General features: G+C 39.1%; 1 long non-coding RNA gene across 1 annotated transcript in view; it reads right to left on the reverse strand.

Moving 5' to 3' along the window:
• Positions 1-1,413: 1,413 nt before the first annotated feature.
• Positions 1,414-25,750, reverse strand: part of LOC309627363 — a 37,633-nt gene continuing 13,296 nt past the window's right edge. The window contains exon 2 of the long non-coding RNA XR_014243709.1: positions 1,414-19,679. This is a non-coding gene — a long non-coding RNA (uncharacterized lncRNA). The remainder of the gene's footprint in view (positions 19,680-25,750) is intronic.

A 25,750-nucleotide genomic window follows, 5' to 3' on the forward strand; every position in this document is an offset into this window, starting at 1 on the left:
AGCAACATGGGTGCAGAGGGCAAAGCGGAGAGATTCCCACACAGACGATCGGTGCCAACCAGCACTCACCAGCCCGAGAGGCTTGTCTGCTCACCTGCCAGGGTGGGTGGGGGCTGGGAGCTGAGGCTAGGGCTTCGGTCGGATCCCAGGGAGAGGACTGGGTTTGGCTGCGTGAACACAGCCTGAAGGCGGCGGGTGTGCCACAGTTAGCCAGGAGGGAGTCCGGAAAAAAGTCTGGACCTGCCTATGAGGCAAGAGACCATTATTTCAGGGTGCACAAGGACAGGGGATTCAGAGCACCTCCTAAACGAGCTCCAGAGACAGGTGTGAACCGCGGCTATTAGCATGGACAAAAGAGACGGGCCTGAAATGCTAAGGCTGCTGCTGCAGCCACCAAGAAGCCTGTGTGCGAGCACAGGTCACTATCCACACCTCCCCTCCTGAGAGCCTGTGCAGCCCGTCACTGCCACTGTCCCGTGATCCAGGGACAACTTCCCCGGGAGAACACACAGCATGCCTCAGGCTGTTGTAACATCATGCCGGCCTCTGCCACCACAGGCTCACCCATCATTTGTACCCCTTCCTTCCCCCTGGCCTGAGTGAGCCAGAGCCCCCTAATCAGCTGCTACTTTAACCCTCTCCTGTCTGAGCTAAGAACAGATGCCCTCAGGCGACCTACATGCAGAGGCAGGGCCAAATCCAAGCTGAACCCCAGGAGCTGTGCAAACAAAGAAGAGAAAGGGAAATCTCTCCCAGCAGCCTCAGAAGCAGCAGCTTCTAAGGTTGTGGAAAACTAAATCTCCACAACCAACTTGATGTACCCTGCATCTCTGGAATACCTGAATAGAAAACGAATTATCCCAAAATTGAGGCAGTCGACTTTGGGAGCAACTGTAGACTTGTGGTTTGCTTTCTGCATCTAATTTGATTCTGGGTTTTTTTTTTTGTTTGTTTTTCTGTTTTTTTAATTTATTTATTTTTTATTTTTGGCTGCACTGGGTCTCTGTTGCTGCACCCGGGCTTTGTCTACTCTTTGCTGCAGTGCACTGGCTTCTCATTGTCTCTAGTTGAGGTTGGTTCTGGTTTTATGTTTATCTTAGTTTAGTATTTAGAGTTTATTATCATTGGTAGATTTGTTTATTGATTTGGTTGTTCTCTTCCTTTTATTTTTATATATAGATAACATACATTTTTCCTTTATCTCTTTTTGTGAGTGTGTATGTGTATGCTTCTTTGTGTGATTTCGTCTATATAGATTTGCTTTTACCATTTGTCCTAGGGTTCTGTCTATTCTTTTTTTTTTTTTTTTAGTACATTTTTTAGTGCTTGTTATCACTGATGGATTTGTTCTTTGGTTTGGTTGCTCTCTTCCTTCTTTCTTTTTCTTTTGTTTCATTATTTATTTAAAAAATGTTTTTTATTTTTTATTTTAATAACTTTATTTTATTTATATATATTTTTCTTTCTTTCTTTCTTTTTTTCTCCCTTTTCTTATCAGCCTTGTGGCTGACAGAGTCTTGGTGCTCTGGCCAGGTGTCAGGCCTGTGCTTCTGAGGAGGGAGAGCCAAGTTCAGGACATTGGTCCACCAGAGACCTCCCAGCTCCACATAATATCAAACGGCGAAAGCTTTCCCAGATATAACCATCTCAACACTAACAACCAGCTACACTGAACGACCAGCAAGCTACAGTGCTGGACACCTTATGCCAAACAATTAGCAAGACAGGAACACAAACCCACCCATTAGCAGAGAGGCTGCCTAAAATCATAATAAGGGCACAGACACCCCAAGACACACAACCCGACACGATCTTGCCCACCAGAAAGACAAGATCCAGCCTCATCCACCAGAACACAGGCACCAGTCCCCTCCCCTCCACAAGGTAACCTACACAACTCACTGAACCAACCTTAGCCACTGGGAGCAGATACTAAAAACAACGGGAACTACACACCTGCAGCCTGTGAAAAGGAGAACCCAAAAACACTAATTTCAGTAAAATGAGAAGACAGAGAAACACACAGCAGATGAAGGAGCAAGGTAAAAACCCACCAGACAAAACAAATGAAGAGGAAATAGGCAGTCTACCTGAAAAAGAATTCAGAGTAATGATAGTAAAGATGATCCAAAATCTGAAAATAGAATGGAGAAAATACAACAAATGTTTAACAAGGACCTAGAAGAAATAAAGAGCAAACAAGCAATGTTGAACAACACAATAAATGAAATTAAAAATTCTCTAGGAGGAATCAATAGCAGAATAACTGAGGCAGAAGAACGGATAAGTGACCTGGAAGATAAAATAGTGGAAATAACTACTGCAGAGCAGAATAAAGAAAAAAGAATGAAAAGAATTGAGGACAGTTTTAGTGACCTCTGGGACAACATTAAATGCACAAATATTCAAATACTAAGGGTCCCAGAAAAGGAGGAGAAAAAGAAAGGAACTGAGAAAGTATATGAAGAGATTATAGTTGAAAACTCCCATAATATGGGAAAGGAAATAGTCAATCAAGTCCAGAAAGTGTAGAGAGTCCCATACAGGATAAATCCAAGGAGAAACACACCAAGACACATATTAATCAAACTATCAAAAATTAAATACAAAGAAAAAATATTAAAAGCAGCAAGGGAAAAACAAATAACATACAAGGGAATCCATATAAGGTTAACAGCTAAGCTTTCATCAGAAACTCTGCAAGCCAGAAGGGAGTGGCAGGACATATTTAAAGTGATGAAAGGGAAAAACCTACAACCAAGATTACTCTACCCAGCAAGGCTCTCATTCAGATTCGAAGGAGAAATTAAAACCTTTACAGACAAGCAAAATTAAGAGAATTCAGCACCACCAAAACAGCATTACAACAAATGCTAAAGGAACTATTCTAGGCAGGAAATACAAGAGAAGGAAAAGACCTACAATAACAAACCCAAAATAATTAAGAAAATGGTAATAGGAACATACATATGGATAACTACTTTAAATGTTAATGGATTAAATGCTCCAATCAAAAGACATAGACTAGCTGAATAGATAAAAAAACAAGACCCATATATATGCGGTCTACAAGAGACCCACTTCTGACCTAGGGACACATACAGACTGAAAGTGAGGGGATGGAAAAAGATATTCCATGCAAATGGAAATCAAAAGAAAGCTGGAGTAGCAATACTCATATTAGATAAAATATACTTTAAAATAAAGACTATTACAAGAGACAAAGAAGCACACTACATAATGATCAAGGGATCAATCCAAGAAGAAGATATAACAGTTGTAAATATTTATGCATCCAATATAGGAGCATCTCAATACATAAGGTATATGCTAACAGGCATAAAAGGGAAAATCGACTGTAACACAATCATAGTAGGGCACTTTAACACCCTACTTTAACCAATGGGCAGATCATCCAAAATGAAAACGAATAAGGAAACACAAGCTTTAAATGATACATTAAACAAGATGACTTAATTGATATTTATAGAACATTCCATCCAAATACAACAGAATGCACTTTCTTCTTAAGTGCTCATGGAACATTCTCCAGGATAGATCATATCTTGGGTGACAAATCAAGCCTTGGTAAATTTAAGAAAATTGAAATCCTATCAAGTACCTTTTCCAACCACAACGCTGAGAGTAGATATCAATTACACGAAAAATATCTGTAAAAAATACAAACACATGGACGCTAAACAATACATTACTAAATAACAAAGGGATCACTGAAGAAATCAAAAAGAAAATTTAAAAATACCTAGAAACAAATGACAATGAAAACACAACAACCCAAAACCAAAGGGATGCAGCAAAAGCAGTTATAAGAGGGAAGATAATAGCAATAAAATCCTACCTCAAGAAACAACAAATATCTCAAATAAACAACCTAACTTTACACCTAAAGCAATTAGAAAAGGAAGAACAGAAAAACCCCAATGTTAGCAGAAGGAAAGAAATCAAAAGGATCAGATCAGATATAAATGAAAAAGAAATTAAGGAAATGAGAGCAAAGATCAGTAAAACTAAAAGCTGGTTCTTTGAGAAGATAAACAAAGTTTATAAAACATTAGCCAGACTCATCCAGGAAAAAAAAGGGAGAAGACTCAAATCAATGGAATTAGAAATTAAAAAGGAGAAGCAACAACTAACACTGCAGAAATACAAAGAATCATGAGAGATTACTACAAGCAACTTTATGCCAATAAAATGGACAACCTGGAAGAAATGGACAAATTCTTAGAAAAGCACAACTTCCAAGACTGAACCAGGAAGATATAGAAAATATAAACAGACCAATCACAAGCACTGAAATTGAGATTGTGATTAAAAATCTTCCAACAAACAAAAGCCCAGGACCAGATGGCTTCACAGGTGAATTCTATCAAAGATTTAGAGACGAGCTAACACCTATCCTTCTCAAACTCTTCCAAAATATAGCAGAGGAAGGAACACTCCCAAATTCATTCTACAAGGTCACCATCACCCTAATACCAAACCAGAAAAAGATGTCACAAAGAAAGAAAACTACAGGCCAATATCACTGATGAACATAGATGCAAAATTCCTGAACAAAATACTAGCAAACAGAATCCAACGGCACATTAAAAGGATCATACACCATGATCAAGTGGGGTTTATCCCAGGAATGCAAGGATTCTTCAGTATACGCAAATCAATCAATGTGATAAACCATATTAACAAACTGAAGGAGAAAAACCATATGATCGTCTCAATAGATGCAGAAAATGCCTTTGACAAAACTCAACACCCATTTATGATAAAAACTTCCAGAAAGCAGGCATAGAGGGAACTTACTCCAACATAATAAAGGCCATATATGACAAACCCACAGCCAACATTGTTCTCAATGGCGAAAAATTGAAACCATTTCCTCTAAGATCAGGAACAAGACAAGGTTGTCCGCTCTCACCATCATTATTCAACATAGATTTGGAAGTTTTAGCCACAGCAATCAAAGAAAAAGAAATAAAAGGAAACTATATTGGAAAAGAAGAAGCAAAGCTGTCACTGTTTGCAGATGACATGATACTATACATAGAAAATCCTAAAGATGCTACCAGAAAACTACTAGAGCTAATCAATGAATTTGGTAAAGTAGCAGTATACAAAATTAATGCACAGAAATCTCTTGCATTCCTATGAACTAATGATGAAATATCTGTAAGAGAAATTAAGGAAACAATTCTTTTCACCACTGCAACAAAAATAATAAAATATCTAGGAATAAACCTACTTAAGGAGGTAAAAGACCTGTGCTCAGAAAACTATAAGACACTGATGAAAGAAATCAAAGATGACACAACCAGATGGAGAGATATATCATGTTCCTTGATTGGAAGAATCAACATTGTGAAAATGACTATACTACCCAAAACAATCTACCGATTCAATGCAATCCCTGTCAAATTACCAATGGCATTTTTTACAGAACTAGAACAAAAAATCTTAAAATTTGTAGGGATACACAAAAGACCCCAAATAGCCAAAGCAATCTTGAGGGGAAAAAAACAGAGCTGGAGGAATCAGACTCCCTGACTTCAGACTATACTACAAAGCTACAGTAATCAAGACAATATGGTACCGGCAAAAAACAGAAATATAGATCAGTAGAACAGGATAGAAAGCCCAGAGAGAAACCCACGCACCTATGGTCAACTAATCTATGACAAAGGAGGCAAGGATATACAATGGAGAAAAGACTGTCTCTTCAATAAGTAGTTCTGGGAAAACTGGACAACCACATGTAAAAGAATGAAATTAGAACACTCCTTAACACCATACACAAAAATAAACTCAAAATGGATTAAAGACCTAAATGTAAAACTGGACACTATAAAACTCTTAGAGGAAAACATAGGCAGAACACTCTATGATATAAATTACAGCAAGATCTTTTTTGACCCATCTCCTTGAAGAATGGAAATAAAAACAAAAATAAACAAATGGGACCTAATGAAGCTTAAAAGCTTTTGCACAGCAAAGGAAATGATAAACAAGACGGAAAGACAACCCTCAGAATGGGAGAAGATATTTGCAAAGGAAGCAACTGACAAAGGATTAATCTCCAAAATATACAAGCAGCTCATGCAGCTCAATATCAAAAAAACAAGCAAACCAATCCAAAAATGTGCGGAAGACCTAAATAGACATTTCTGTAAAGAAGAAACACAGATGTCCAACAAACACATGAAAAGTTGCTCAACATCACTAATTATTAGAGAAATGCAAATCAAAACTACAATGAGGTATTACCGCACACCAGTCAGAATGGCCAATAACAAAAACTCTGCAAACAATAAATTCTGCAGAGGGTGTGGAGAAAAGGGAACCCAAATGCATTGCTGGTGGGAATGTAAATTGATACAGCCACTATGGAGAACAGTATGGGGGTTCCTTAAAAATCTAAAACTGGAACTACCATATGACTCGGCAATCCCACTGCTGGGCATATATCCAGAGAAAACCAAAATTCAAAAAAACACATGCTCCCCAATGTTCATTGCAGCACTATTTACAATAGCCAGGACATGGAAGCAACCTAAATGTCCATCAACAGAGGAATGGATAAAGAAGTTGTGGTACATATATACAATCGAATATTACTCAGCCATAAAAAGAAACGAAATTGAGTTATTTGTCATGAGGTGGATGGACCTTGAGTCTGTCTTACAGAGTGAAGTAAGTCAGAAAGAGAAAATCAAATATCGTATGTTAACGCATATATGTGGAATCTAGAAAAATGGTACAGATGAACTGGTTTGCAAGGCAGAAATAGAGACACAGATGTAGAGAACATACATATGGATACCAAGGGGGCAAAAGGGCAGGGATGGTGGTGATGCTGGTGGGATGAATTGGGAGACTGGGATTGAAATATATACACTAATATGTATAAAATAGATAACTCATAAGAATCTGCTGTATAAAAAATAAATAAATAAAATTCAAAATATTTTAAAAAAAGAAACTAGTGTTCTGGGGAACCGACTTTAGGAAAGGCAGACCCTGTAACATTCATTGACTCTAATAACGAAATAGTATGTTTTATTAGAAATAGCCATTTATATTTCTTTTTTAATACCATATGCTTGTATTTTTCTCCCACTCTACACACACATGGAATTAAGGGAGTAATATAAAACTAATTTCTCCACCTAATTCCTCCCTAGAGACATACAAGCAAGAGTCCTGAACTTCTGAAAACAAGGTAAAACTAGTGATTATAATTTCGAGGTAAAATTGTTAGCACTTTAGGTAACAGATTCTCATATTTGCTCACCAGTCACTGTGATTTTGGAAGAGCTTTACATTAGATCTCTGACTCATGAGGATTTTGCAAATGATGATTGTGATAATCAATTTTATGTGTCAGTTTGGCTGGCTCTAACCCCGGGTTATTCAATCAAACACTAATCTAGGTGTTGCTCTGAGAGTATTTTGTAGACGGGGTAAAAGTCTATAATCAGTTGACTTCAAGTAAGAGACTTTGTTTTAGATAATCTGGGTGGACCTGATTTAATCCATTGAAAGGTCTTAATTGCAGCTGGGGCCTCCCTGATGAAGTACAAGTCTACTTGTGTCATCAGCTTCACTTGATCCCATGGATTCCAGCAGGCCCTTCCTGATGGCCCATCCTATGCATTTGAGACTTGCCTAGACAGTCCCCACATCTGCATAAGCCATTTCTTTGCCATAAATCTTTTAATATGTATCTCCTGCCAGTTCTGCTTCTCTGACTAAGCACTAATTGATATCAAGGTAATGTGTCTTCTGTGGCCACCACCTTACACTTTATTTTGCCTTTTTTGATCAGGAGACTTTGAAGGGCAGGGAGCAAATCTCATTCATGTCGGTGATCCCAGTACCTATGGGACTTGGCAGACTCCAGCTTAGTAAATGTACATTGAATGAAATAATTAATCAACATAGGCTGAACCCATGGCAAAGGCACATTTAAATAGGCTTTTCTGTGCCTCTGTGTGGTTTTATAATAACCCACTGTGGTCATATTTTTTCTGGTTTTGCTGATAATGGAAAATAATTCTGTTTTTCTTTATCCTTCTATGGAATGAAAGAAAAATATAAAAGCACTATAAACACAAGCATTGGTTAATTTTTAGGGAAATTATATGGAACAAGCACAACAAAATAGTTTCAAGGGTAATAACACTGTGGCATTTTATATAACTATATACTTTTGTAACAGAAAGGTTTCTTTCCACTCGTATGATAAAATTCCATAATTTTGTAACTAAGATTAATTTCTTTTAAATCATTTTTATCACACTCTAAAATGCAGGTATATTATAAGGAAAAAACCCAGAGTTTCAATGGGGCTGTGTTGGTAAGAAAAAAAGAAAAACAGCATAATTTTCATTGAATGTGTATATGCTAGATGCTGCCCTGGGTCGTTTGTATTCCCAGCAAACATGTCCTCCCTCGACAATAGGTCAAGTGATTATGATAAAGTGAAATGGGCTTATGAATGTACAGAAGATGTGTATGTGAGGGGGTGGAAGATAAATAAATGTTACTTGTTCAAGAGAAGAGAAATGAGGAAAATAATTCAAAGTAGAGTTCTACTACATGCCAGCCTTGGTGATATTGAGAGATAATGAAGTTATACATTTTACATCATTTAATCTTTACAATCCTGTAAGATAGGTTTGTTTGTGATATTTCACAGATGAGGCTCAGATAGGTTGAATAATTGGGTTGATAAATGGTTAGTCAAAGAGGCAAGGTTTGAATTCAAGGCTGACTCCAAGGTTGATGCTCTTTTCATTACATAAATATTTCCCTTGCATTTTATCACACTTTTTACTGGACAAACTCTTTAATATGTGTTTGTGTTAGGGTTCATAAATAATCACACCTATTTCCCACATCCATTTCTTAAGAAAGGAGAAGAAACGTTAGGTAGATGGAGAATAAGTATCCCCTTTATTACAGGTAAAAGTGGAAGAGAGAAGCCAGCTTAAATGGGCATCCACATTAGGGCTTCCCAATACTGACCCCCCAAATCTGGACCTTGGGAAGACCCACCTGAGGGAGAATGTAGACATGCAGATCAGACACTGTTACTCAGAAACTTTGGACCACATGCCTTTTTTCTTATTAGTAGGAAGAGTCAGAACTCCAGCCCACCCTTTAGAAGCCAGGCTTAGCCCTGATTCACATGTACTAGTCATATGGAAAACCAAGGCAGAAAACAGCCGTGCTGTAGGCAGGCAGATCCAAAGGGAGAAACCAGAAATGGATTCACCTATGCGTGTTTACCCTCTTTCCAATCTCAGCAGTAAGAAGAGTCACACTTCTCCAAAGGAGAGGAAGGAGTGAGTGATGGAGAAATATCAGAAGCATACCTTCTAAAATTTTCCCTCCAGTAAGTGTAGTGGAACCCCACTCCACCAGCATTCCTCACCCTGCTAGTCACAGAAATTTAAGGAGTGAGAATTGAGGCCCTTTCTAATACCTTTCAACAATGTCAATCGGAATGTAGCTACCCTTCTGGCTGCAGATAAAGGAGGAGTGGAAGATTAGCATTTTATTTGGAACAAACTTACTCCACTTTCATGAGATGGTTCCCCTCACCACTGCTTCTTTGGAAGAGCAGGAGGACAGCTGAGTTTTTCCTTAGAGAAGGCTCTGAAATTTTTTTTTTAATTGATTAAACACCAAAGCCAAGTCCCACCCACGGTTGCAAATTCATTTCTTAGTCTATTTATCATCCAGAATTTTGCCCAGTAAATTATTCTACACGGCTTCCCAGAGCTATACAAAGTGTATTAGTTTCCTAAGGCTGCCAAAACAAATTACCACAGACTGGGTGACTTAAAACAACAGAAATTTCTTTTCTCGAAGTTTTGAAGGATAGGAGTCTGAAATCAGTTAGAGCCATGCTCCCTCTGAAACCTGTACAGGGAATCCTTATTCTTCTTCCAGCTTCTGGTGTTGCTGGCAATCCTTTAAGTTCCTTGGCTTATAGATGCACCACTTCAATCTCTCTCCCCATCATTAAATGGCTGTCTTCTCCATTTGTGTGTTTGTGTCTTCACATGGTGATCTCTTTTATGTAGTCCCTTTCTTCTTGTTATAAGGACACCAGTCATATTAAGTGTCTACCCTACCGCAGGATGTCCTCTTCTTAACTCAACTAATCACATCTGCAATGACTCTTCCAAATAAGTTCACATTCTGAGTACTGAGAGAACTTCAACACATATTTTGGAAGTACACAGTTCAAACCGTAACCCAAAGTTATCACATAAATACATAAAGGTACTAAGATGATACAACATCAGCAACCTACCTAAAAGAGCTCCAGATTTAAACAAATCTTTCCATTCCTAGAGAAAAATTAAGGCTTCAAGATTAAATGTTCTTGCCTTTCAAGTCAATGTCCAATGATATTACAGTCCAAAAAATCTGAAATTAAGGCCCCAAATTTATCTCTTTCTGCTGCATCTCAACCAGAACATCTCTCCATGATGTGTTCCTCCAGGAGTCCTATAGTACTACCTGGAATGGAGGTGATTCGTCCATGAATTAGTTCAATATAAAGAATTAGTTCAATATAGTTTTGTGTGTGTGTGCTTTTTTCTCTCAAAAGTCTGAAGAGTCAATAGGACACACAGATAATCACAATACCCCTCATGTCCACACAATTTAGAGAACAAGACAATCCCCAGTACCCAAAGAAAAGTTACATTTTTTAGCAGTGGGTATAATCCTAGTAAAGCAGGAAATATCCAAATAAGTGAAGACATCCAAGTGAAGGAGGAATGTTAGTGGTAAGATGGTTACTACTATGTTTTATGCTTTCCAGCAGGTCCACTCCTAATAACTATGGGGCCCGGAGCAAGAATATATACAAATGGAAGCCCTCATACCATTGTCTAAACATTCAAAAGTTACAGATCAAGTTAACAAACTATGAAATACAATATGTTCTATCCTCCTACTTAGATAAAAATACAACCTGGAAGACAAATTAGAATTCAGAATTCTCAAACTCTTCTGTGTTCTTCTTCTAATAATACTTTTAAGAGCAATTAGACCCCGTGACATCCCCCCTTTTCTCCTGTACCCTGTGATCACAGAACTCTTCTCAGCAGCTCCCTCTAATTTTTTTTTTTAACTTTTTGGTTCTACCTCAGTTTCTCTGCTGTTTCCAGAGCTAAAAACTTTGCCTGAGTTCTGGTTCTACGTTCATCTAAAATATCTTCAGTTTGGTTTATCTGGTCTCCCAGGTCTTTGCATTCTTCCCATGTTCAACTTATTCCTGAGAGAAGACATTCCAGATAAAAGCTATCTTTGGTAAATTTGTGGCCTTTGGGTTTGTGATGATCTCATGCAACTTTTTTTCCTCCTTTGTTCATAGAAACCTTTCCAGTGGATCAAGAGCACCACTAATCTCAATCTGTTTATCAATAAAACACACAACTCTTCCATGATTGAAGCCAGTGTCCAGGTTTCTGGAATAAAAACCATTGTCAGAACTTCTATAATTGACAAGTCTAGAACCAAAGTGGAACAACGTGATGGGGGGGCGTGGGAAGGGGGAGAGAATTAATGATTCTAGGACTCTGTGAACAATCCACATGCAACCAAGATGTTGGTCCTTCCAGAGTCCTATCATTGACCCTCTTTATTGGTAGTTCACAGAAAAGATGAAAGAGAGCGAGAGAGAGAGAAAAGAAACAGAATTGGGGCAGCTAATTTATTGCCCTTTATACCTAGCAAAAACAATTTAAAGGCTCAAATATAAAATATAGTTTTTTCTGTTCCAGTGGAACTTAGCTGCCCTTTGCATTTTCAAGTCCTGTTCTAAAGTTCTAGGTGAGAACACAATAAAAGCAACAACAATAAAGATATTGTGACAAATACTGATAGATAAAAAGTCAGCATGTTGCAGATCTACTCATTTGAAGTGAGCTCTAACAAAAAATAAAAATAGCCTTTTCCTTATAATCTAATCACTGTCTCAGTTAAGCCTGAAAGGTCAAAGTCAGCTTTAAAAGTCAGTTCATTCAATCCCCAGTTGACTAGGCTCAGCACAGCCCCAGTGAGTTTCAACAGCAAAAACAACAACAAGGATACACAATTTTAAAACTTTGCTTGTTGTTCTCTCTGGTCCTTACTATCACAAAAAAAGAGTCAATTCCTTCCAAAGGAATTAAGATAGGTTGAAGGAAGAGTCAACCTTGTCCACTTTCAAGATGACATTGTCTCTCATGGTTTTGCAGATGAGAAAATCACAAGGCTTTGTATCACAAGCTGAACACACACTGATTATACCGAGGATGAGCAAAGATCTACACTGGTACCTTGAGCTATACAAGAACAAATGAAAGACTTTTCTTCCTTCAAGAATTATCTTGTGGAAAGGAGAATAGTTCTAAATGATGGCCATTTTTTATTCTGAGAATCTATGATTTTAGGGTTACCAATTTCTATGAACCAAGACAATAAAAAGTAGGTTATATTGGAAACTTCTTTATGAGTAAGAGAAAATATTCAACTGAAGGAATGGACAAGATATCAGGGAGAAGGAGACATTAGAAATAGGACAGGGTGGATAGAGGTGTACACTCTTTGATGCATGTAACTATCTATAACTCAACTTAATTTGCTCATGAGCCCTAATTCCTACTGTTTTGGTGTCAAAAGACTCAATCATACCATTTCAAGGTTGTTCCATCAGTTTTTATTGAAACAATTTCTTCCAGTTTAACACTCTCTTTTGGTTTGAACAAACTTCAAGGATGGTCTGTTTTGTTGTTTGTTGTTTTCTTTTGTTTTCAGGATCTCTGCCCACCATTTTGCTTTCTTTTTCCCCTTGGACTTGATCTAAAATCCTAGAAAGTCCAACCCTCATGGTATTACCAGAGGAGCAGTTGTTGGGTCTGTTTTCATCCACACACTCTCACGTGGTCCAACTGTTCCACTAGGCCATGGGATGTCCTGCCCCAGAATCCACTGAGGTGTAGCTGGATACACCTGAATCCTTTTGAAATGGCACTAACACCACCACTGTGGTCCGTGGTCTCTTTTGTGGCCTACACTCAGAGCGTCCATCCTCATCCCCACCTCAAGCCCCTCCCACTCAACCAGTCTTCTCCACGTTTCCCTACAACCAAAAAGCAAACTTTGATTTTGCCATGTGCTGGCAACTATTTACATAGCATTTACATTTTATTAAGTATTGTAAGTAATCTAGAGATGATTTAAAGTAGATGCGAAGATGTGCTAGGTTATATGCAAATGCTATGCCATTTTATAGAAGGAGCTTGAATGTCCCAGGATTTTGAGGTCAGCAGGGGAAACTGGAACCAATCCCCCAGGGATACTAAGAGACAACTGGATGTGATAGCCTGCCTCCTCTACAAGCTGTAGCCTTGATGACCTCTGAGAGACAGGCTTGCCTCTTCATACGTAAAACCCATCTTTGGTAATCGAGCGGAAAATCACTTTCTCTCAGTACAGCCAGGCTCCTGGAAACACTAAGCCTCATTGGTGGCAAGGTAGACCAGGAGAATTATAGTTGTCTGGCTGCTTGGGGCTGTACAGGGCTTAGGAAACTTGGAATTGTGTGGGCTTCCGTGGATGCCTAGCCTAACAGGCTCAGCTGAAGCAAGGATTCATTGTAAGAGACTTTTTCATTCCAGTTAAGGCTCCTCTCAAAATGGGCAAAGCTGCTGTATGTTGCCTTTTTGAACACTGTTTTCTTTTCTTTTTTTTTTTTCTAATGCCACTTTTATTATGTTTCTTAAACATTACTTGAGGCCCCTACTTTAAGATGCAAAGGGTAGAAAGTGCCACTGGGCTACAAACTACTGGCCTTTGAGGTTTAAGCCTTATTTTAAGGATAAAAATATGTAATATTAAGTACTTTCCTTTTTTATATTCTTTTCCATTTGGGTTTATTACAGGATATTGAATATAGTTCCCTGTGCTATACAGTAGAACCTTCTTCTTTATTCATTCTATATATAATAGTTTGCATCTGCTAAACCCAAACTCCCAGTCCATCCCTCCCTCACGCTCCCATCCCCCTTGGCAACCACAAGTCTGTTCTCTATGTCTGTGAGTCTGTTTTTGTTTCATAGATAAGTTCATTTGTGTCATATTTTAGATTCCACATATAACGGATATCATATGGTATTTGTCTTTCTCTTTCTGACTTACTTCCCTTAGTATGATAATCTCTAGTCGATTCATGTTGCTGCAAATGGCATTATTTCATTCTTTTTTTATGGCTGAGTGGTATTCCGTTGTATACATGTACCACATCTTCTTTATCCATTCATCTGTCAATGGACATATAGGTTGTTTCCATGTCTTGGCTACTGTAAATAGCGCTGCTATGAATGTAGGGGTGCATGTATCTTTTCAAATTATAGTTATGTCCAGATATATGCCCAGGAGTGGGATTGCTGGGTCATATGGCAACTCTATTTTCAGTTTTGTTAGAAACCCCCATACTGTTTTCCATAGTGGCTGCACCAATTTACATTCCCGCCAACCGTGTAGGAGGATTCCCTTTTCTCCACACCCTCTCCAGCATTTATTATCTGTGGACTTTTTAATGATAGCCATTCTGACTGTTGTGAGGTGGTACCTCATTGCAATTTTGATTTGCATTTCTCTAATAATTAGCGATTTTGAGCATTTTCTCATGTGCCTAGTGGCCATCTGTATGTCTTCTTTGGAGAAATGTCTATTTAGGTCTTTCTGCCCATTTTTTGATTGGGTTGCTTGTTTTGTTATTATTGAGTTGTATGAGCTGTTTGTATATTTTGGAAATTAAGCCCTTGTCAGCCTCATGACTTGCAAATATTTTCTCCCAGCCCATAGGTTGTCTTTTTGTTTCGTTTATAGTTTCCTTTGCTGTGCAAAAGCTTATAAGTTTGATTAGGTCCCATTTGTTTATTTTTGCTTTATTTCTATGAGGTTTGAGCCTTTAACTGATATTTTTGGGGATAAAGAAGTGATGTTAAGTTTGCTGCCTGAAGTTCTGGAACTTTCCATTTCTTTTGAACCACCTGTATACAGGGCCAATGAAAGGACTGTGGAGGGGCTACATGCTCTTTCCATGCCACCAATCCACCCGCTTCCTTGTTCCCAATCACCGCATGGCTTCAAGTTGGCTCTGACTGGTCTTTCAAAATATCTTCAAGTCAGACTATTAAAGGGCTTATTCTAGGCAGGAAGAATAAAAGTGACAACACTGAGTAAACAGTAGTGGGCTGGAAGGGACAGCAAGAACTAGAGTTTGACTTCAGTTTAAGTTTAAACCATACTGTTAAGATCCATGATTACAGAGTTTACTCGATAGACAAGGAGGAACCGCTAAAACGTTTAGGTTTGTGAGCAATATAACTAAACCAAGTCTGGGAGAAAAAACTTAATGATCTGCCTCTGTAGGAGCTCAGAATAGATGTGACTTTGGGGAAAAAAAATCATAATTTACAGACACATTATATGGACAAAGGGGCACTGCATCCTAGAAAATGTCCTTTTCCCAAAACCTGAACCAATAAATTTTACTGAAAAGACCATAGAACTCTCTCTAGTAAAAATAGTTATTTATATCATTAACATACACAAAGTCTTGAGAAATACAAAATGCATCAAGACACTTTTTTAAATAATATTAAATATAGGTCACTCACAAATCTCCCTGGCCGATCACACTGAATGCATTCAAATTACACTCTGATGACTTACACTGTGCCAGCCTGGCATGACTTCCGAGTGGCAGCAGCTGAGATGTGCTTTAAAAATAGATTTTCTTTAATTGGATTCAAAATCAATTAAAATCCCATTAGGAACATAATTGTAGTGATACAAATCATAAAATGATATCTTTTAAAATAAACTAAAAAATGGGGGATGCTGGCATAATTAAGGTTTGGTACCACATAGACAGCATTGTACTTTTCAGTCACCACCTGCCCAGATGCAGGTAGATGCTTCCTTTACTGAAGAAGGAACAATTGGAAGGGCATGTCAAATGCAGGTGTGGACACCAATAAAATGTATAGATTCCCACTGGTTCTCTTCTGAGAGCCAAAAGCCTTATGTATATCCCATCATGATTCCAGACACATTCTATCTACATCTTTTCTATCAACTAATTCACCAGTAAGAACATACTAAGCAACACCCCCTTCTACTTACTTTATTCAAGATCCAACTCAAATATTATTCTTCTGACAAAGCTAAGCCCGCTTCTCTCAGCTGCAGTTACTAGTTGGCTTCTTAGAACAACTATAACACAGTCCTTTGGCCTTTATCACTTCAAAATTACTTCCAGTATAGACTCTGTCCTTGTTCCCAAAGGGTGGTCTTCAAACCAGCAGCATTAGCATCGCCTGGGAATCTGTTAGAAATGCAGAGTCTCAGGACCCACTCAGACCTGCTGAATCAGAATCAGCAGTGTGACCAGATGCTCAGGTAGTTTGCCTAGACATTCAAGGTCGAGAGGCAGTACACTATGCCTTGTTCTTAAGAGAGTGCCTTGGAAAGAACTAATTCTCAATGTACAATTTTAAATAAATTCTTTTTAAATTTTGATGTATTAGCAAAATTACATTTAAAAATTGAGCCCATTTTTTTTCTATATTGAGGGCATCCTTTCCTTATGAGTGGTAAGAATTAAGTGAGACAATTACATGTAATGTGCTTATACAAGGCAATTACATTTAAAGCACTTAGAGTGCCTATCATTGAGCTTATTAATGCTAGTTAATAACATCATTATCTAGACTATTATACCAATTGGTTTCTTTACCCATATAGGCATGATCTCCCTGTTTTGGTCAATGTATTCCAGTATAACTGGGCTGAATTTTGCTTCCATTTTAAAGCAGAGATATGACACAATATTGTAGAATCATTATTTTAAAAACCAGTGGGAAAGGCAATGGAAATGTGAACTTTTTCTCTTGTAGCAGATGACTGTGAGCCTTAATGCGAGGAATACAATTATTGTGGTCATCGTAGAGTACATTTAAGTAGCTACTGAGTATCTGAGAAAATTCAGAGCCCACAGAAGATGTGTGTTCAATTTAGCATAGTGCTACAAAAATGGTTTTTGTGGAAGGCGGAGTGGGAGGAATCTTCCTTCAGCCAAAGTAAATTCTAATTTTCAGTCACTGCCTTGTCAATCTTGCTTTTAAAAATTTTTTAAAAGAAGATATTCAGAAAAAAAAATTTGTGTTAGAAAAGCACATTTCCAGTTTCTGGAATGATCCTTGAAGTAAAAGCCTGTATAAAAATGAAGTACATAGTTTAATTGTCCTTTTATCAGATTGGGGGTGGGTGTGCCTGATAAGATTCCCTTCAGCAGACTATTGACTCTTTCAACCTTGCCTCTTGAAACCTTACTGAACACAGGAGCTGATACTGCAGGTTTTATATTTATAATGATTAATTAATTCTGCGCTAAGCAATGTTCTTGACTGCAAGAACAAAATCCACTTTAGAAAGCCTAAATGACAGCTTGCCTAAAATAATTAACACCCATCCTGATAGAATTGAAATGTTCTTACTCTACCCAGGCAGATTTCAGCAATTTAATTACTAGTATTTCTAGTTGTTCTAGAATTATAATAAAAATAAGGAGAGTTTGATAAAGCAATGGTGTAGATGAAAAAAATCAAGCAAGGGATAGGAAAAGAATAAACAACATTTAAACGAGGATGCACCTAAAATTATTACATACAACCCAGGCACAAACAGGTATTTTGGTTGGGTGAACTATAGACATAAAAATGGAGCTGATTATGGTCTAGGTTTGGAGAGAAAACTCTGAGAACACCATTGTAGCTCTCTGGAACTATTAAATACCCCAGTGAAGTATTATGTAACTGTGGCTTCTGAATGCCAGAAGTTTAGCATTTTCTTGAAACTCCTTGACCCTGTCAACTTTATTATCTAGTTCATCGGGACTTAAAAATCTCCAAATTGAAGAGTTCTGACGTCTGGTTCATGTGACATAAGTAAATAAAAGAGGCAGAAGCATGTGATATTGTCTCTTGCCTTTTCCCATGAATTTCTGAGTATAGTTCATAAAATTACCTTACAAGTGGATGCTTTCAACCAAAGCAAACTCAGCGTAGGGCCTGTCAGATTACATCTCTATAAAGTGACAGCTTTGCTGATAAAAGACTTTGATGGCATCCTCACAGTTTTCATTCTCCCATCTCCCTGTTTCGTATTGCCTAAATATCCGGTAAACGAATTCTAAGTATTTCCTCCTGTTCTACATAAAATCCTCACTACCTTTTTTTTTTTTAATTTTTTATTTATTTATTTATTTATTTATGGCTGTGTTGGGTCTTCGTTTCTGTGCGAGGGCTTTCTCTAGTTGTGGCAAACGGGGGCCACTCTTCATCGCAGTGCGCGGGCCTCTCACTATCGTGGCCTCTCTTGTTGCGGAGCACAGGCTCCAGACGCGCAGGCTTAGTAATTGTGGCTCACGGGCCCAGCTGCTCTGTGGCATGTGGGATCTTCCCAGACCAGGGCTCGAACCCGTGTCCACTGCATTGGCAGGCAGATTCTCAACCACTGCGCCACCAGGGAAGCCCCTCACTACCTTTTTTAAATTTGCTTTTAAAAAAGTAAAAGCAACCGAGTTCCTATTTTGAATGAACAAATCCGTTTTTTTTCTTAAGAGCAAAATAAGTTAGACTCTTCTTTTCTTTATTTAGCGAGTGTAGTCCAAAATTTCACTGACAGGATTGATTCATAAAATCTTTGATCACATTTTCCTTTTTGTTAGTTATACTGTGACAATCTTGCTGTGGCTACCAAGTTCAATCCCTTCCATAGCTTGGAGAATCATCCAAATTGACAGAGCTGCTGTCTAAAGCTACCCTATCCAATGTGGTAGCCACGAGCCACTTGAGGATTTCAATTACTATTTGAAATGTGGCTAGCCGCCACTGAGATGTGCTGTAACTATAAAATACATAACAGATATCAAAGACTAAGCACAAGGGGGAAAACCAGAATGCAAACACCTCATTAGTCATCTCCATATTGATTACATGATTACATGTAAAAATATTTCAGATATATTGAGTTCAATAAAATATATTAAAATTAATTTCATCTCTCTCTTTTTAACTTGTTTTAAGGTGACTACTAGACAATTTTATATCACATCTGTGTCCTGTTTTGGGGGCTCATTCTATTTCCATTGGACAATAGTGGTGTGCAAAGGGCTATACACTCAACATTTTATAAAATACGCATCTGTATGTTCTTTTTTTTAAATAAATTTATTATTTATTTATTTATTTATTTTTGGCTGCTTTCGGTTTTCGTTGCTGTGCGCGGGCTTTCTCTAGTTGCGGCCAGCGGGGGCTACTCTTCGTTGCGGTGCACGGGCTTCTCATTGCAGTGGCTTCTCTTTGTTGCGGAGCATGGGCTCTAGGCACGTGGGCTTCAGTAGTTGTGGCGCACGGGCTCAGCTGCCCCGTGGCATGTGGGATCCTCCTGGACCAGGGCCTGAACCGGCAGGTGGATTCTTAACCACTGCGCCACCAGGGAAGTCCCTGCATCTGTATGTTCTCAGTATGGAAAGTGAGTAGGCTTTGGAATCTGAGAATTATGGCTTTAGATCCTCTTTCTGGGATTTTCTATAAATGAAAAGCAGAATGCTTATGTCTCAGAGTTATTGTAAACAATAAATGAATAAACTATTAAAGAGTCAAAGATGATGCCTGGCAATGCTGTAGAAGAAAGGGCTTGGAACATCTTTGAGTACGTGTCTCTCCCAGCATCATGGCTGTGGGTCAGGTAATCTCCAAGCATCAATTTTTTTCACGCCCAAAGGAAAGGGATGACACAGCCTTGCCATGTCATGGTGGTGACAACGAAGTTCTCAACAAGTAGAGACCATTATCAATAGTCTCCATAAACACAGTTATATTCCTTTTTCTTTCTACCATTTACGGCTTAGCAGGTGCCAGACATTGTTTTCAAGAATTCAGATACATTTTACCATTTAATCCTCACCACCACCACCACAATAATAGTACAGTAGCAGCCAATGTTTGTAGAGATTTGACCAGGTGCTGAGCAAAGCACCTCATCTGTGTCACCTTACAGCATCACGATGGAGTGTGCACTCTGGTAAGGAAAGTGCAGACACCAAGCATTATTAGACACATTTTATGGATGAGGAAATTGAGGTTCAGAGAGGCTAAGTAACCACCCGAAGTCACACAATTAGTAGGAGACAGAGCTGAGAGTCCAATGCATTGGTTTTAAGCCATTCTCTTAATTACCACAGCACTGAGTCTGCCAGCATCCTCTCTCCCTTCTCGACTTTGTTCCTTTCTGCCTTCTTCCCTTTCCTGTCTTTTCCTTTCTCCTTCCCATCCTATTCTTCCTTCCTTTATGTCTCATTTTCTTTTATTCTTTCTTCTCTCCAACCACTTTTAAGATGCCAGTTTACCTGTAAATACAAATTTTTTCTCTCCCAGTAACATGTAGTTCAGTGCATCAAATAACTGTTTTTCAACTTTTTCAAGCATCTCTGCCAAAACTGTCTCTGCCTGCGATGCTGGGTTTGCACTTTTAGTTGTAAATTAAGATCTGGTTACTGCTCCTCTAACATATTAACAGTGGATTCATGCAGCCTCTTGGAGTTGCAGTTGAGGACTGTCAGATGTCCTGGCAAAACAGTCACATAGCACTGCTGCTGGGTTCCAAACTGTCAAGAATATATATGATCTCATAGTATAAATCATAGAATTTAGTACTAATCAGCATCTTGGATGTCATCTAGTTTCTCCATTTTACATCACCATCATCATCATCTCTCTATTTTACAAATAAGGCAATTCTACCCCAGAAAGAGTTTGACTTGATTTTATTTTTCACATAGCTATTTAGTCATTAAGGTCTAGTGCTAATCCTGTGTTCTTTGTATTATACTAGTCTATCTCCAAGCTTATTTACCTTTTAAAAAATAGCTAAAATTGTACTGTTAGATACAAAGCTCCATTTGGGAAAAGAAAATTCAGGGAAAGCAAAGCAGTATTAAAATTTTTGTGGCTGAATCCCATTATTACTTTTTTACCTATATTGCTCTATTACTATATTATCTATATTACTACATAATTATCTATATGACTGTTTATCTATATCTCTTGACCCCGTTTTAAACTGTATCCTGTCCCATAGCCAAGCTTTCCTTGCCTCCAAACTTCAGTGCAGAAAAGAGCAAGCAACCTGACTTTTCCCCGATGCTTGACCGTCTAGCATCCAATGGAAAACCGGTCGCTTGGTTTCAGAGCTGCAAATCCACACCTGCCTAGTGTACAAATCAAAACAACAAAGGTATCAAGTTTGGCTAATGTCTCATTTGCACCTGTCTCCTTTCACAGATGTAAACCCTCAGTACATGTTAGGTATTATCGTTATACTTAGGACTGGAGTTTTACCATTTTAAAAACTACTCTGGAGGAGATATGGGGATATGTGTATATGTATAGCTGATTCACTTTGTTATAAAGCAGAAACTAACACACCATTGTAAAGCAATTATACTCCAATAAAGATGTTAAAAAAAAAAAAACAACTCTGGGAAAACATGCAAAGCTGAGTGAAACCCTCTAAGCATTTCTCATCCAACTTTACTAATCATTTCTCTGTATACCTCTAATAAATCTTTTCAAACTTGGAAGCATCACTTCCTGTTTTATCTACTCTCAGTAACAGTGAGCCATTGTGCAGCACTGGGGGGAGGGGTGATTATTTGAAAACGCCTTCACAAGTAGAGTTGTCTCAACCTGAGAGAATATTTACAAACTTATCCTTGCGGTAGCTTACTCCCTCTGTGTTTCATACAGTCCCCCCCTACCACCTCCATGTCTTGTCACCTTCCACAGTCAGTTATTGTGATTATATCTTCTAAGGAAGGTGGCAGAAATGATCGTTTATTGTTCTACATCTTTAATACGCTGATGAGAAATGAACTACAAGTTTATTAACCTTGACCAGACTGTAATAAATTTGATGGAAATAATGTTAATTTGTAGCGACCACAGTACACGTTGACATCCCTCTAATCTCTGAGGCTGGTTACGGGTCCTTCTGATCCATATCTCTAGCAGGGGAATCTAAATCTTTCATATCTCATGGGGTCATTATTTCTTAGGAGAGTTAGATATATTTTCCAATTGTGCTTTCTGGTGAGTGAACAGAAAGAAATCACCAGCACCAGTAGCTTTAAATAGCATCAATGGAGTATCCATCTACTCCCAGCAGAGCTCTGGGCATCATATAAAACCAGAGAAGTAGAGGCCATCCTGCCCTCTAGGAGCTTAAACACATACCAAGTCTGTGGATACATATAGGCTTCAAGCGTGCACTTCTAGCTCCTATGTGATAGACACAGCACTCAGTTATATAACATAAAAATATTGGGTTTCAACAGCACTTATTACTGTGGTCTCTATTCATAGCAAATTCTGTAGAAGTGTATTAAGTACTTTCCTAAGAGAGTATGTTCTTAAAACTTGTGTTGACTACCATTTTGCTTCAAGACTGAACCATAAATTGAACTTGGTGCCGTCTACAGCCTCTTCCTTTCACGTCAGTCAAACTCCAGTGCAAAGATGCAGATTTCTGAGCGATGTGGGGTGGATGTGCCAGGGAATAAATACCATACAATACATCAGGCATATCCCTCCTATAATATAGAGAGAATTGTTCTATTGTTTCTATAATATAGAGAGAATTAAAAGGAAAGAGATCCCTGTTTCTCCCATAACCCCAAACATAACAGACTAAGTGTGAATATGTTCCCTTTGAGAGTAATCGTTCTTGGATGCCTGATGACCTGACGTGCATGCAAAAGGTATTTCAATTTCCCTCCTCTAAATTCTCTCTTGGTTATTTCTTGAGGTCTCCCGGGTGTGTAACGTACCCTCTGAAGCATTTTCTTGCTCCACTCCAGCCCATCAGTTGACACCCTATTCTTCTAGAAGCTTCTCCCATTTTCACTTCATCCAGGGTCCTCAGTGGGATCAAAGATGTCCACCTGGGGGTCAGAGTCAGAATGTCCCTCCTCCCCACATTGTGAGCTGAGGGGTCCCAAAACAGCACTGCCACCCTCTCAGGACTCGCAGAGGTAGAGGCACCAAGCCACGTTTCACACGGAAACGAAGAGAAGGATCACCCACCCAGGCTATCCATGCAAGTGCTGCTGGGACCCCGGCACCTAGAATCCTCTCAAAGTCGACAGAAAGTAGTCCAAGAAGCTGAACCTCCCAGGCATCTGAGGTTTTCCCCGGCCTCCCTTCACTCCCGCCGGACCTCCCCTTCCACACAAAATCAAATTATGAAAACTAGATGTCTAGCTCCTGAACCCAAATAGAGCCAGGCAGGGGCTTCCCAGGAAATAGCAGAACATCGCACCCTTTCTGAGCACCTCATGTAAGCCAGGCATTGTTCCAAGCACCTGGTGGGTTCAAATCCTGACTCTGCCACTTCTGACTGAGCGACTTCAGGCAAATTTCTAAACTCCTCTATGCCTCAGACTCCTCAGCTGTAAAATTAGGATAATAATAATCATAATAACAACAATACCTTTGTCATAGGTTGCCCTGAGAACCAAAGGATTCAGACATAAAAGACTTAGAATAACACCTGACACATAATAAGCAGGATGTTGTTTTTAATTGTTAATCATTCTCACAATAACCCTCCTAGGACTCACATTATTCCCAACTTGCAGATGAGGAAACCAAGGCCCAGAGAAGTAATGTCACTTGTCCAGGGTAGCCCAACAAGTAGATGACAGACCTGGGACTCAGAGTCAGAGATTCCAGAACCACAGCCCAAGCTTTTAACCCCACCTTCTGGACCTGTTGTGTGCAACAAAATTCAAATCTGCAGATTACCTAGCAAGAGTTTTGTAAGATCCCCATTTTAGCCCTTCTGCTTGGTTATCTCGTTTTTGCATAGTGGTGGCAACAGGAAATAGTAAGCAAAGAGCCCCCAAGCACCAAATACCCTAGCAGTGTCCTCTGCAAAGATGTCTTTTCCTCTCAAATGCCGTCAGTATTACATCCTTAACGCCTGGTGCCGCATCCCTTCAACACCAGTAATCGCCAACCATTCCTCTCTGATTTTTGTCTTGTGTTGTCCTGTTTTGTTATCCTCCAGTACCAACACTGCCTTCACTCCCCCACTTCTCCACTGCAGCTGGGCATCTGCCCTGAACTTTCTCTTTTGTACTTTATTCCATCAAATAACCTATAACCAAAGTTCTGAAGCAGAAAACTTGGGCAGTGCAGCCCTCCCCCTAGTGGTGATGCAGGGAATATCCTAAATTTGCCTGCGTTACAAATGAGTTGTTTTGTTAAAACCTACCTACTTCTTTGAAAGATATTACAAAAAGAAGCAGCAGACGAGTGTGGAATGTCAAATGAGGATGAAACAGGTTTCTGAGGCACCCTAAAAACATAGGTACTTCAGTCATCTGGAGGCTAAGTGGAATTCATAAGTTGGAGTAGGGGGAGGGTAAGAAAACTCAAATTTACAGGGGAGGCCCTTATGGTGCATTCAAAGTCCCTGATGCAAAAGGGAGTAAGCTATGTGTGGACGGGAGGAGGGAATAAAGGAAGGCCAGTGAGGCTGGAATTCACAGAAGAGAGAGAATTAGCAGGGCCAGAACATGCAAGCTCTTCTAAGCAAAGTTTAGGATTGGGGGGTTTTCTCTAAAAGCAATGGGAAGCAATTAAGTCTTTAATCAAGGAAGGGGCATGATCAGACTAGAATTTTTAGCCAATCCCTTACATCATATCTATGCCATGTTAGAGCTGGGAGTCTTTCCCAATCCAGTGATTTTGTTATCCCCATTATCTTCATTTCATATTCCTTGACATGGGCGAGACTAAACCAATAGCAGTTGAGACCTACTCGCTTAACCCAGACTGTAGGAGAGATGCTGTCACTGGGAAGCAAGGGATATTTATAAGTCAGTGTTCCCTCCTGGGCAGATGTCAGCTCCATCTGGAAATGGCTCAACTTATTTGTTGGAATAACAAGTGTAATAATTCCTTGGCAATCTTCCCCTCTGTGAAAGGAAAAACTGTTCAATATAAATGCTTCTCTGTGGTTATAATACATTTGCTTATCCGTTTACTTATCCAAATGACAAGGGAGTCCCAGAGAAGCCTGGAATTTAATGCTGCCAAAACTCTACCCATCCTCGAGGCACTTTTCCATGAAACCTCTCCGGCTATGATCTGCCTCTTCCTTCTCTGCTCTCCTGTAGTAACTGGCATCACTCCTTGGAATCGAATAGTCAAACCTTTGTTAGCATAGTCAAAAGAGAAACTGTGAGATCTCCTCCCTGTCCCCAGCCTCCTAATGCCATATGGAGACAAATGCAGAGATGGGGAGATGCATCTACAAGCCAAGGGACACCAAGGACTGTCAACGAACCACCAGAAGCTAGGGGAGAGGCATGGACCAGATTCTCCCTCACAGTTCTCAGAAGAATCCATCCGTACCAGACCTTGATCTCGGACTTCTAGTCTCCAAAACTGTGAGACAATACATTTCTGCTGTTTAAGGCACCTGGTTTATAGTACTTTGTTAAGACAGCTCTAGCAAACTCATACAGATTTTTGTCTCAGTCTTCCATGTCTGAGGAAACATCACCCGTATTTCCCAAAATACTAAGGTCACA

This window comes from Balaenoptera borealis (genome assembly GCF_965194805.1).
Source record: "Balaenoptera borealis genome assembly, chromosome: 4".
In the NCBI taxonomy this organism is placed as follows: Eukaryota; Metazoa; Chordata; class Mammalia; order Artiodactyla; family Balaenopteridae; genus Balaenoptera; species Balaenoptera borealis.